Source organism: Cebus imitator, unplaced genomic scaffold, assembly GCF_001604975.1.
Source record: "Cebus imitator isolate Cc_AM_T3 unplaced genomic scaffold, Cebus_imitator-1.0 Scaffold295, whole genome shotgun sequence".
Classification (NCBI taxonomy): Eukaryota; Metazoa; Chordata; class Mammalia; order Primates; family Cebidae; genus Cebus; species Cebus imitator.
In genome coordinates this window covers 2,349,436-2,361,892 of record NW_016107610.1, presented here as the reverse complement: position 1 = coordinate 2,361,892, position 12,457 = coordinate 2,349,436, and the positions used below count along the sequence as shown (strand labels likewise).

The following is a 12,457-nucleotide window of genomic DNA, read 5'->3' as shown; positions in this document are numbered from 1 at the left end:
GAGTGAAACTCCGTCTCAAAAAAAAAAAAAAAAAAGCCAACCTTTAGCATTGAATTTTTCTCCTTTCCCCTCCTCCAAAGGATCTAATAAGAATATAGAATGCTTTCCTCTTAAGTGACGCCAAGTCAATCCTAAAAGGAATTTGGGGCAATGTAGACATGTTCTGAGCCCCAATCCTCTCACAGAGAGAACAATGGAAGACCTTTATAATGTTATTTAGTAAACCCTTGTCTAGCTGCCAGGTGCTCGGAAGAAACAGCCCACAGCCGACTCAAACATCATTAATGTCATCAGTGCAGTAGGGCAGCCGCCTCTGTCCTTAAAGGAGGGTCTCAGAGACAAGAGTCTCACTCTACTGTCAAACTGAAAATTAAGGCACAGAATCACAGTGAAGACACCCTGAGATGGTGACATAGTCAAATTCAGAAGTTGTCTCTGAAGTCTCCGGAAACTGACTTCCATCTCAACAGCATGAACAAGAAAGCCCTGAGTGCTATTTCATAAGCCAAGTGAGTGTTTAGTGAGAGAAACGAAGTCTGTCGGACTAGAAGCTTAATTCTCTCTCTTATGTGGGTGATTTGGTAGAGAATCAAGGGTAAGACAAACCCTTTCTTGGGATGGATTCCCTCGTGTTTTCAGCCTCAATGCTTTAAAAACGTTTCTCCTATATTTAGGGAACATGTAGAGTCTCTACCACGTGGGTTCTCTGATGTGCAATAAAACGTGAACTACTGTTGAACTGCCTCCCACGTTAACTACATTCATAGGGGTTTTTTTTTGAGACAGTCTCTCGCTCTGCCACCAGGCTGTAGTGGAGTGGCGCAATTTCGGCTCACTCCAAACTCTGACTCCCTGATTCAAGGGATTCTCCTGCCTCAGCTCCCAAGTAGCTGGGATTATGGGCATGCACACCCAGCTAATTTTTATATTTTTAGTAAAGATGGCATTTCACCATGTTGGCCAGGATAGTCTCGATCTCCTGACCTCGTGATCTGCCCACCCCAGCCTCCCAAAGTGCTGGGATTACAGGTGTGAGCCACAGTGCCTGGCCAGGGGTTTTCTCCTGTATAATTCACTGGTGTATCAGACTTGAGGCTCTAATTAAAGCTTTTCCCACATTGCCTGCATTTATAGGGTCTCCCTCCACAGTGAATTCGCTGGTGGGTAATGAGGTTTGAGCAGTCACTGAAACCTTTCCCACATTCCCGACACTCACAGGGTTTCTCTCCTGTGTGGATTCTTTGATGGCTGGTGAGGGTGGAGCTCCTACTGAACTTTCTCCCACACTCTGGGCACTGGAAGGGTTTCTCACCAGTGTGTGTTCACCAGAGTGCACTGAGGCACGAACTACCGATGAAACTTTTTCCACACTCACTACACTTACAAGGTTTCTCTCCTGTATGGATTCTCTGGTGCGTAATGAGCCTTGAGCTCTGGATGAAGCTCTTCCAGCACACTCCACATTTGTAGGGCTTCTCTCCCATATGGATTACTCCTTTGAGAGTATAGGACAGTGTACTTATCTATTTTCATAATAATTATAATGACGGTCGTAATGAAAACTAACATTTGCCAAGTGCTAGTACTGTGTGAGGATCCTCTAACAGCCCAGGGAGGTAGAAACCCTCACAATGTCCACTGTCCAGATGAGAAAATGGATGCTAAGGGTGTTTAAAGAGGTTGCCCAACAACAACAAGCCTTTTAAGTGGCAGACCGTTGTATATAATCTACGCAGGGTTGACCTCTATGGGGCACTAACTCCTACATTTCTCTCCTCTGTTCCTATAATGTTGTAACTAAAGGCAGGAAGGGAGACTCAGAGCAGAGCAACAACTCAGGGTGGTCTTTGTGAGCCATCCTGGACTACTGGTTCAGTCGAGGGTTGAGTCAAGCAATATTTGAGGACAGGATATAAACAGTATTCCCTTAATTGTCACCAATTTTTCCCGATGAGGCCATTCCAGACTCAAATTAGTCATAGCAGAGCCAAGACAATAATCATGTCTCCGGATTCTTAGCCTGAATGCTATCCACAGGACTGCATCGCTCCCACTGCTCTGAGGTCCACTGTGGGAGAGTGTTGCCATTGGGAGTCCACCGCAAGACCTGGAGACCAAGGCTCCAGTTTCCTCGAGACCCCTCCACTAGTTAATTACCATCCCGCCACATCTTCTAGTGCTGTGCTTTGGTTCCCTTAGGAATCCCTTCGATTCCGAAGAAGGCCTCCTGCCACCTCTAAGGCATCAAAGGTGTTCGCAACTGCCCAGGGACTCATCAGGCCATCCACCTCATCATGGAAGGCACAGGTGCCTGGAATGTAGGTGCTCCTGGCTTTGCAGTAGTTGGTCTAGAGGTTTTTAAACCAAGATCAACACTGCTCCAGGGTCCACAGGAAGCCATGCTCTTGCAGCTGCTCAGCCACAATCCAGCACAATTGGCAGTTTCAACAGCAGGTGCAGGGTTTTTCATGGATCCAGGACTCTCTGAGAACTCCCAGAAAAATCTTGGTTTCCTTGCATCCCCAGTGCACTCCTGCCACCTTCTCATCCTCCAGGCCCTGCCACTGCAACTCATCCCAGGTCTTGGCTTTTCTCAAGATCAGCACCTGGCCACACTCCACTCCCATCCCAGCCACTGAGCAGCCTCTCACTCTCTCCTTTTCTCCAGAGTGTGAAGATCCCAGCTCTGTGGGTTTTCCTCCTGCTCTATGTGGTGAGCCTCTGGATTGGAAAAGCTGTTTGCAGGCAGACAAAATGGAGAGTAATGGTTTGGTAAATCTAATCCCAACCATTATACGTGCCAGGAAGAGGAGACTAATTTTTTTTTTTTTTAATTCTGGGGATTCTTGGGAAAGCTCAGTGAAAACAACAATTAGGAGAAAAAAAAAAAAATCCAGGCCCAAATGCATAACTACATATCCATGTTCATCATCTTAAATAAAAGTCAGACACGAGGAGGGATCCAACGTGGCCGAATAGGAATAGCTCTGGATTGCAGCACCCAGTGAGAAAACAGAGGGTGAGTGGTCACTGCATTTCCAAACGAATTTTTACTGCCCACAGACCAGGAGATTCCTGGGCGGAAATGCACCATGAGTCTCCAGCATGGCTGTTTCAGCCAGCACAGCGGGTCTCCACACAAAAACTCACACAAATCCAGGTGCCTTTTCAAATGGCGACTGGAACACCTAGGATACAGAGTTTCTCATTCAACTGAAAAACGGGACCGAAACAGGGAGCCAGGCCAGGAGATTCCCAGGCGAAAAAGCACCGGGCGCCATTTCAATTGGCAACTGGAACGCCTGGGAGACAGAGTCGCCCATTCAACTTAAAAAAAGGGGACTGAAACAGGGAGCCAGGTGATCTGGCCTGGCCAGACCCGCCCCCACAAAGACCAGCAATCAGAAACACTCCGGATTGAGAAAACTCTTCACTGCAAGCACAGCTGAACCCAGGATGGCCCAGCTCTGCGGAGAAAGGGCATCCACCACTACCAAGGCAGCCCGCCACTACCGAGGCGGTTCTAACTATACCCCTATAAACAAAACTGCAAGGAAGTTCACCCAGCAGCTGGACAGAACCCACAGCAGCTCAGCAATGCCTCTGCTGGCAGACTGTGACTAGGCTACCTCCTCACTGGGCAGGGCATCCCTGAAAGATGGCAACAGCACGACAGAAACTTATAAATAAAGCCCTCCCTTCCCAGGACAAAAAACCTGGGGGAAAAAAGGCAGTTATGATTGAATATCAACTCAATGAAATAAAACAAGAAGGCAAGATTAGAGAAAAAAAGAGTAAAAAGAAACGAACAAAGCCCCCAAGAAATATGGGAGTATGTGAAAAGACCTAATCTACGTTTGATAGGTGTACTGGAATGTGACAGACAGAATGAATCCAAGCTGGAAAACACTCTTCAGGTTATTATCCAGGAAAACTTCCCCAACCTAGCAAGCCAGGCCAATATTCAAGTCCAGGAAATACAGAGAACACCACAAAGATACTCCTCAAGAAGAACAACCCCAAGGCACATAATCGTCAGATTCACCAGGGTTGAAATGAAGCAGAAAATGCTAAGGGCAGCCAGAGAGAAAGGTGGTCGGGTTACCCACAAAGGGAAGCCCATCAGACTCACAGTGGATCTCTCAGCAGAAACTATACAAGCCAGAAGAGAGTGGTGACCAATATTCAACATCCTTAAAGAAAAGAACTTTCAACCTAGAATTTCATATCCAGCCAAACTAAGTTTCATAAGTGAAGGAGAAATAAAATCCTTTATGAGCAAGCAAGTACTCAGAGATTTCATCACCACCAGGCCTGCTTTACAAGAGCTCCTGAAAGAAGCTCTAAACATAGAAAGGAACAACCAGTACCAGCCACTCCAAAAATGTACCAAATGGTAAAGAGCATCGAAACAAAGAAGAATCTGCATCAACTAACAGGCAAAACAACCAGCTAGCATCAAAATGGCAGGATCAAATTCACACATAACAATATTAACCCTAAAGGCAAATGGGCTCAATGCCCGAATCAAAAGACATAGACCAGCAAATTGGATAAAAAGTCAAAACCCATCGGTGTGCTGTATCCAGGAAACCCATCTCACATGCAAGGATACACAAAGGCTCAAAGTAAAAGGATGGAGGAAGATTTACCAAGAAAATGGAGAGCAAAAAAAAGCAGGAGTTGCAATCCTAGTCTCTGATAAAATAGACTTTAAACCAACAAAGATCAAAAGAGACAAAGAAGGACATTACATAACAGTAAAAGGATCAATGCAACAAGAAGAGCTAACGATCCTAAATATATATGCACCCAATACAGGAGCACCCAGATACATGAAGGAAGTTCTTAACGACTTACAAAGAGACTCAGACTCCTACACAATAACAGTGGGAGGCTTTAACACTCCACTGTCAATATTAGACAGATCAACGAGACAGAAAATTAACAAGGATATCCAGGACTTGAACTCAGACCTGGATCAAACAAACCTAATAGACATTTACAGAACTCTCCACCCCAAATCCACAGAATATACATTCTTCTCAGCACCACACCAACTCTAAAACTGACCACATAATTGGAAGTAACTCACTCCTCAGCAAATGCAAAACAACAGAAATCATTAACAGTCTCTCAGACCACAGTGCAATCAAGTTAGAACTCAGAATTCAGAAACTCAGAACCGCACAGCTTCGTGGAAACTGAACAACTAGGTCTTGAATGTTAACTGGATAAACAATAAAATGAAGGCAGAAATAAAGATGTTCTTCAAAACCAACGAGAATGAAGACACAACATACCGGAATCTCTGGGACACATTTAAAGCAGTGTCTAGAAGAAAATATATAGCAATAAATGACCACATGAGAAGCAAGGAAAGATCTAAAATCGACACCCTATCGTCAAAATTGAAAGAGCTAGAGTAGCAAGATCAAAAAAACTCAAAACCTAGCAGAAGACAAGAAATAACTAAGATTAGAGTGAAACTGAAGGAGATAGAGACACAAAAAACCCTTCAAAAAATCAATAAATCCAGGAGCTGGTTTTTTGAAAAGATCAACAAAATAGACCACTAGCCAGATTAATAAAGAGAGAATAATCAAATAGATGCAATAAAAAACAATAAAGGGGATATCACCACAGATTCCACAGAAATACAAACCACCATCAGAGATTACTACAAACAACTCTATGCACATAAACCAATAAACTTGGAAGAAATGGATAAATTCCTGGACACTTACATCCTCCCAAGGCTAAACCAGGAAGAAGTCGAAACTCTGAATAGACCAATAACAAGGGCTGAAGTTGAGGCAGCAATTAATAGCCTACCAACCAAAAAAAGCCGAGGTCCAGATGGGTTCACAGCCGAATTTTACCAGACATACAAAGAGGAGATGGTACCACTCCTTCTGAAACTATTCCAAACAATCCAAAAAGAAGGAATCCTTCCCAAATCATTTTATGAGACCAACATCATCCTAATACCAAAACCCAGCAGAGACTCAACAAGAAAAGAAAACTTCAAGCCAATATCCATGATGAACATAGATGCAAAAATCGTCAACAAAATACTGGCAAACCATTGCAACAGCACATCAAAAAGCTTATCCATCACGATCAAGTAGGCTTCATCTCAGGGATGCAAGGCTGGTTCAACATACACAAGTCTATAAACATAATTCACCACATAAACAGAACCAAAGACAAAAACCACATGGTTATCTCAATAGATGCAGAGAAGGCCTTCGACAAAATTCAACAGCTCTTTATGCTAAAAAATCTCAATAAACTAGGTATTGACGGAACATATCTCAAAATAATAAAAGCTATTTATGACAAATCCACAGCCAATATCACACTGAATGGTCAAAAACTGGAAGCATTCCCTTTGAAAACTGGCACTAGACAAGGATGCCCCCTCACCACGCCTATTCAATGTGGTATTGGAAGTTCTAGCCAGAGCAATCAGACAAGAAAAAGAAATAAAGGGTATTCAAATAGGAAAGGAGGAAGTCAAATTGTCTCTATTTGCAGACATGATTGTATATTTAGAAGACCCCATCGTCTCAGCCAAAAATCTCCTGAAACTGATAAGCAACTTCAGCAAAGTCTCAAGATACAAAATCAATGTGCAAAAATCACAAGCATTCCTATACACCAATAACAGACTTAAAGAGAGCCAAATCAAGAACGAACTGCCATTCACAATTGCTACAAAGAGAATAAAATACCTAGGAAATACAACTAACCAAGAATGTAAAGGACCTCTTCAAGGAGAACTACAAACCACTGCTCAACGAAATAAGAGAGGACACAAACAGATGGAGAAACGTTCCATGCTCATGGTTAGGAAGAATCAGTATCGTGAAAATGGCCATACTGCCCAAAGTAATTTATAGATTCAACGCTATCCCCACCAAGCTACCAATGACCTTCACAGAACTGGAAAAAACCACCTTAAACTTCATATAGAACCAAAAGAGAACCCGCATAGCCAAGTCAATTCTAAGCAAAAAGAACAAAGCTGGAGGCATTATGCTACCTGACTTCAAACTATACTGCAAGGCTACGGGAACCATAACAGCATGGTACCGGTACCAAAACAGAGATATAGACCAATGGAATACAACAGAGGCCTCAGAGGCAACGCCACATATCTACAACCAACCGATTTTTGACAAACCTGACAAAAACAAGCAATGGGGAAAGGATTCCCTGTTTAATAAATGGTGTTGGGAAAACTGACTAGACATGTGCAGGAAGCAGAAACTGGACCCCTTCCTGACACCTTACACTAAAATTAACTCCAGATGGATTAAAGACTTAAACATAAGACCTAACACTATAAAAACTCTAGAAGAAAATCTAGGCAAAACCATTCAGGACATAGGCCTAGGCAAGGACTTCATGACTAAAACACCAAAACCATTGGCAACAAAAGCCAAAATAGACAAATGAGATCTAATTAAACTCCAGAGCTTCTGCACAGCAAAAGAAACAATCATTAAAGTGAATGGGGAATCAACAGAATGGGAAATAATTTTTGCAGTCTACCCATCTGACAAAGGGCTAATATCCAGAATCTACAAAGAACTAAAACAGACTTACAAGAAAAAAACAAGCCCATTCTGTGAACACTTTACAAAAGACAACATATATGAGGCCACCAAACATATGAAAAAATGGTCATCATCACTGGTCATTTGAGAAATGCAAATCAAAACTACACTGAGATACCATCTCACACCAGTTAGAATGGCAATCATTAAAAAATCTGGAGACAACAGATGCTGGAGAGGATGTGGAGAAATAGGAACACTTTTACACTGTTGGTGGGGGTGTCAATTAGTTCAACCATTGTGGAAGACAGTGTGGCGATTCCTCAAGGACCTAGAAATAGAAATTCCATTTGACCCAGCAATCCTATTACTGGGTAATATCCAAAGGATTATAAATCGTTGTATTATAAGGACACATGCACATGAATGTTCATTGCAACACTGTTTACAACAGCAGAGACTTGGAACCAACCCAAATGCCCATTGAGGATAGACTGGAAATGTGGCACAAATACACCATGGAATACTATGCAGCCATAAAAAACTATGAGTTTGTGTCCTTTGTAGGGACATGGATGAACCTGGAAACCATCACTCTCAGCAAACTGACACAAGAACAGAAAATCAAACACTGCATGTTCTCACTCATTGGTGGGTGAACAATGAGAACACATGGACACAGGGAGGGGAGCATCACACACTGAGGTCTGTGGGGGGGACCTAGGGGAGGGACAGCTAGGGGTGGGGAGTTGGGGAGGGGTAACATGGGGAGAAATGCCAGATACAGGTGATGGGGAAGAAAGCAGCAAACCACATTGCCATGTATGTACCTATGCAACAATCCTGCATGTTCTTTACATGCACCCCAAAACCTAAAAACGCAATTTTTATACACACACACACACACACACACACACACACACACACGTTAGATACATACCTAAAATGACCATCTCCTTTAAATGAGCTTTCCTTTCTGGGTCAAGAAACTCATCCTTGGTGAAACTGACTATGGTACTAGATTTCTTTCTTTTGAGCAAGATTTAAGGTAGAAATAGATTTGAAACATTCAACCCAGCGAGAAGGGGTGGGAATGGGGGGTGAGGGATAAAAGACTACACACTGGGCCAAGCGCAGTGGCTAATGCCTGTAATCCCAGCACTTTGGGAGGCCAAGACAGACAGATTACTTGATGTCAGGAGTTCAAGACCAGCCTGGCCAACATAGTGAAACCCTGTCTCTACTAAAAAAATAGAAAAATTAGCTGGGTATGGTGGCACATGCCTGTCATGCCAGCTACTCAGAAGGCTAAGGCAGGAGAATCACTTGAACCTGGGAGGCAGAGGCTGCAGTGAGCCGAGATCACACCACTGCACTCCAGCCTGAGAAACAGTGAGATTCAGTCTAAAAAAAAAAGGCGACACATTGGATAGAGATTTGAGGGATAAAAAAGACTACCCTTGGGTGATAGATGTGCCAAAATCTCAGAAATCACCACTAAAGAACTTTTCCATGCAACCAAATACCACTTGTTCCCCCAAAACTATTGAAATAAAAGTTAAAAAAAAATAAGGACAAACAGGGAAAAAGAGAAAAAAAATTCAACCTGAAAAAGGTCTGGAGTAGTGAATACTACAGAAACTTCACAGCTAACTTTGACTATGAGAAAAAAAAAAAAAAAAGTCATTCTTACCCAGCATGACCTCATTTTCAGAATTCTGCCAAGTTATTTCTAGGTGGTTCTTCTGTCCAGAATCTGGCTCCCTCCATGCCTCCGAGGAGACATACACAGCCAAATCGCCAAGTGTCACTAGCTCCTGAGGAAACACAACACCCCTCTCAGAACACATGGCCTCAGAACAAAATGCCTATGCCCAAGTCAGGGCAAGTGACAGAACAGACTTAGAAGAAATGAAACAGTGATGATTTTGGCTTTAAATGCAATAAAAGGGGCAGGAGGAGAGAGAAAAGAAACAAGCTGACATTTATTGAACACCTATGCCCTGGGCCAGAAGCTTCTCAGACTTGCCCAGAGTCACACAGCGAGTCCAGGGCATGTCTGGGATTTCAACTCAGAGCTGTTGGACTCTGAAGCTTTTGGTTTTGTTTTTTTATGTCCACTACACAATACTGCACACCATGTGAGCAAGATCCCAATATGGAATGAAGTAACCAGTATCTTTAATGCAAACAAGCAGATCAGCAGAGTCTGATGATTTCAGGGTCAAAGAAGAGAGTAATTTTAATGCAATCCCTCATTATCACAGCCATGGCACTGGCCTTATATGGGTAGGAATTTCATCATTGCAGGCTGATGAAATTTTGGAGGCTAAACTGTAAAGTTTCTGGGCCTCCCTGCTGGGTAAAACTCTTTGAAATTTCTGAGGGCAAGAGAGTTGGTTGCAGAATCCCTATTCAAGCAGTAAAGGGTGACCTGAGAGGAGTGTGAGCTAGGGGAGGGACAGCACTACAAGAAATATCTAATGTAGATGACGGGTTGACGGGTGCAGCAAACCACCATGGCACGTGTATACCTATGCAACAAACCCGCATGTTCTGCACATGTATCCCAGAACTTCAAGTATACTATATATACACACAAAATATTTGAAAAAAAGAAATATAATAAGTAAAAACAAATGACTTAACAGTTTTCCCAAAAGGAGAAACTTGAGCTGTGCCTCAATAATTATATTTCTATTAAAAAAAAAAAAAAAAGCCGGGCGCGGTGGCTCAAGCCTGTAATCCCAGCACTTTGGGAGGCCGAGGCCGGAGGATCACAAGGTTGGGAGTTCAAGACCAGCCTGACCAACATGGTAAAACCCCGTCTCTAAAAAAGAAAAAAAAAATTATTAAAAAAAAAAAATTAAATTAAATTAGAAAAAGGTGATCTGAATAAGAGAAAAGGCGGACTCACCTGGGAGCTGCTCCCTATCCGCTGGCCACCCTGTTCTTCTCTGCAGGAATTCCAAGAGCCGGAGGATCAGGCAGGGCTGGGGGAGGAAAAAGGAGGCATTAGAGTGCATGGCACTCAGCTCGTCTCAGGGACTAGCTCAAGTGGGTCCAGACACAGAACAGCCTTTCCTCCTCTCCTTACTATCTGCTTTGTCCTATCAAAGGAAGGTTGGTGAAAAACCAAAATGAAACATTTCGAAGATGAAAGTTTTGGGTTTTCCCCTCCATATCCATCTAGGTACTGACTATCAGGGTTTTCTGATTGTTTTTCAGGTTTTGGGGTTTCTTTTTTTTTTTTTTTTTTTTTTTTGAGACAGGGCCTTGCTCTGTCACCCAGGCTAGCGTGTAGTGGCACAATCTCAGCTTACTATTGCCTCAACCTCCTGGGCTCAGGCGGATCCTCCTATCTCAGCCTTCTGAGTAGCTGCAACTACAGGTGGCTGCCACCATGCCGAGCTCATTTTTTGTGTATTTTTAGTAGACATGGAGTTTCACCATGTTGCCCTCGCTCCTCTCCAACTCCTGGGCTCAAGTGATCCACCCACCTCAGCCTCCAAAGTACTAGAATTACAGGGGTGAGCCACTGCACCTGGCCTTGTTTTTCCAGTTTTGATAACACACCTGAATCATCTGAATTGGTCTGGGGATGCTTAGCTGTTTTAAGGATTACTGAACCTTATTTTAACCCTACTAGTGTCCTTCCCACCAGCCAGACCTAAAGTCTGTCTCCAACTGTAACCTATTGGGATCAATAATCTCTGACTCACATAAGGAAAGGTACCGCAGGCTCCCCTATGCTGTTTTACAAAACATGCCAACAGAGGTCCTTCTTCCCTTTGTAGGTATCCATTTAGGATCTCAGAGATTCATGCGGTCAGCCTCAGCTCAACATGCCAGTCTTCCAAGTAGAAGGAGCTGTACCTTCTACCCTACTTCCTACATTCAGAGAGTACTTCTATGCCCTCCCCACCCAAGTGTACTTCCTTCCTCCCCTCACTGCCACTTCTTACCGCTCTTGTGGACAGGCTGGAGTTCTACTTTGGGGCTGTGGTTCAACCGTTTCTCTGGTTCTGGCTGTGAGTTTTTCGCCATTGCCTGGAACAAACACATAGATACTGCCTGTGCTTTCTTTGGATGGATATTTAGAGATCTCAGTACTGACCCTGCGGGCTCCTTCCCCTTCGAGAGCACATCCTGCCCCTGTTTAAGGACTGGAAGTAGTCAGAAATTCTGCAGGGACTAAAACCTTAAACATCCCAAAACATAAAAAAGCAGAGGAAGAAGCCAATCTTATACAAAAGCCTGCGACAGCAGTTAAGAGGGTGGACATGTGAAGACTTTATGGAGAAAAGGCTATGGACCGCTGCATCCTGGCCACTCAGCTCTCCTGGGGCTGCCCCTACCAGCCTTGCCAACCCTTAGGCAAAAAAGCATAGGAGAATTCAGGTGTTTTACAATAAGCTCAATACTGTTGAGGAAGACCATTGAAAGCAGCTTGCCTCTGGCTGGCTGCTGCAGAATGAGATCTCCAGAAAGAGATCCCTGTCATACATGCTCCTCCTTGATCAGAGTGAAGCTCAAGCCATTTTAAGCAATTTTCTTATTTAATGGCAGGGACCGACACTGAGAGCAGCCAATGTTGTACATTCTCTGAAGAGTCAGCCTGGGCTGGCCACGGTGATTGGCCTGGTGCGATGGCTCACACCTGTGATCCCAGCACTTTGGAAGGCCAAGGCAGGCGGATCACTTGAGGCTGGGAGTTCGAGACCAGCCTGACCAACATGGAGAAACCCCATCTCTACTAAAAATACAAAATTAGCCAGGCCTTGTGGCGCACACCTGTAATCCCAGCTACTCGAGAGGCTGAGGCAGGAAAATCTCTTGAACCTGGGAGGCGCAGGTTGTAGTGACCTCAGATTGTGGCATTGCACTGTAGC

The 12,457-nt window shown here is 43.8% G+C and overlaps 1 protein-coding gene across 2 annotated transcripts in view; it reads right to left on the bottom strand.

Annotated features, from left to right (window-relative positions):
• ZSCAN2 (zinc finger and SCAN domain containing 2) overlaps positions 1-12,457 on the bottom strand; it is a 48,753-nt gene that overhangs the window by 2,006 nt on the left and 34,290 nt on the right. Inside the window, exons 4-6 of one of the 2 annotated variants that reach the window (XR_001817523.2) lie at positions 11,531-11,615; positions 10,483-10,558; positions 9,259-9,382 (exon numbers count right to left, since the gene is read on the bottom strand). The gene's annotated coding sequence lies outside the window, so the exon portion shown is untranslated. The remainder of the gene's footprint in view (positions 1-9,258; positions 9,383-10,482; positions 10,559-11,530; positions 11,616-12,457) is intronic. The other variant, XR_005196018.1, reaches the window with a different exon arrangement.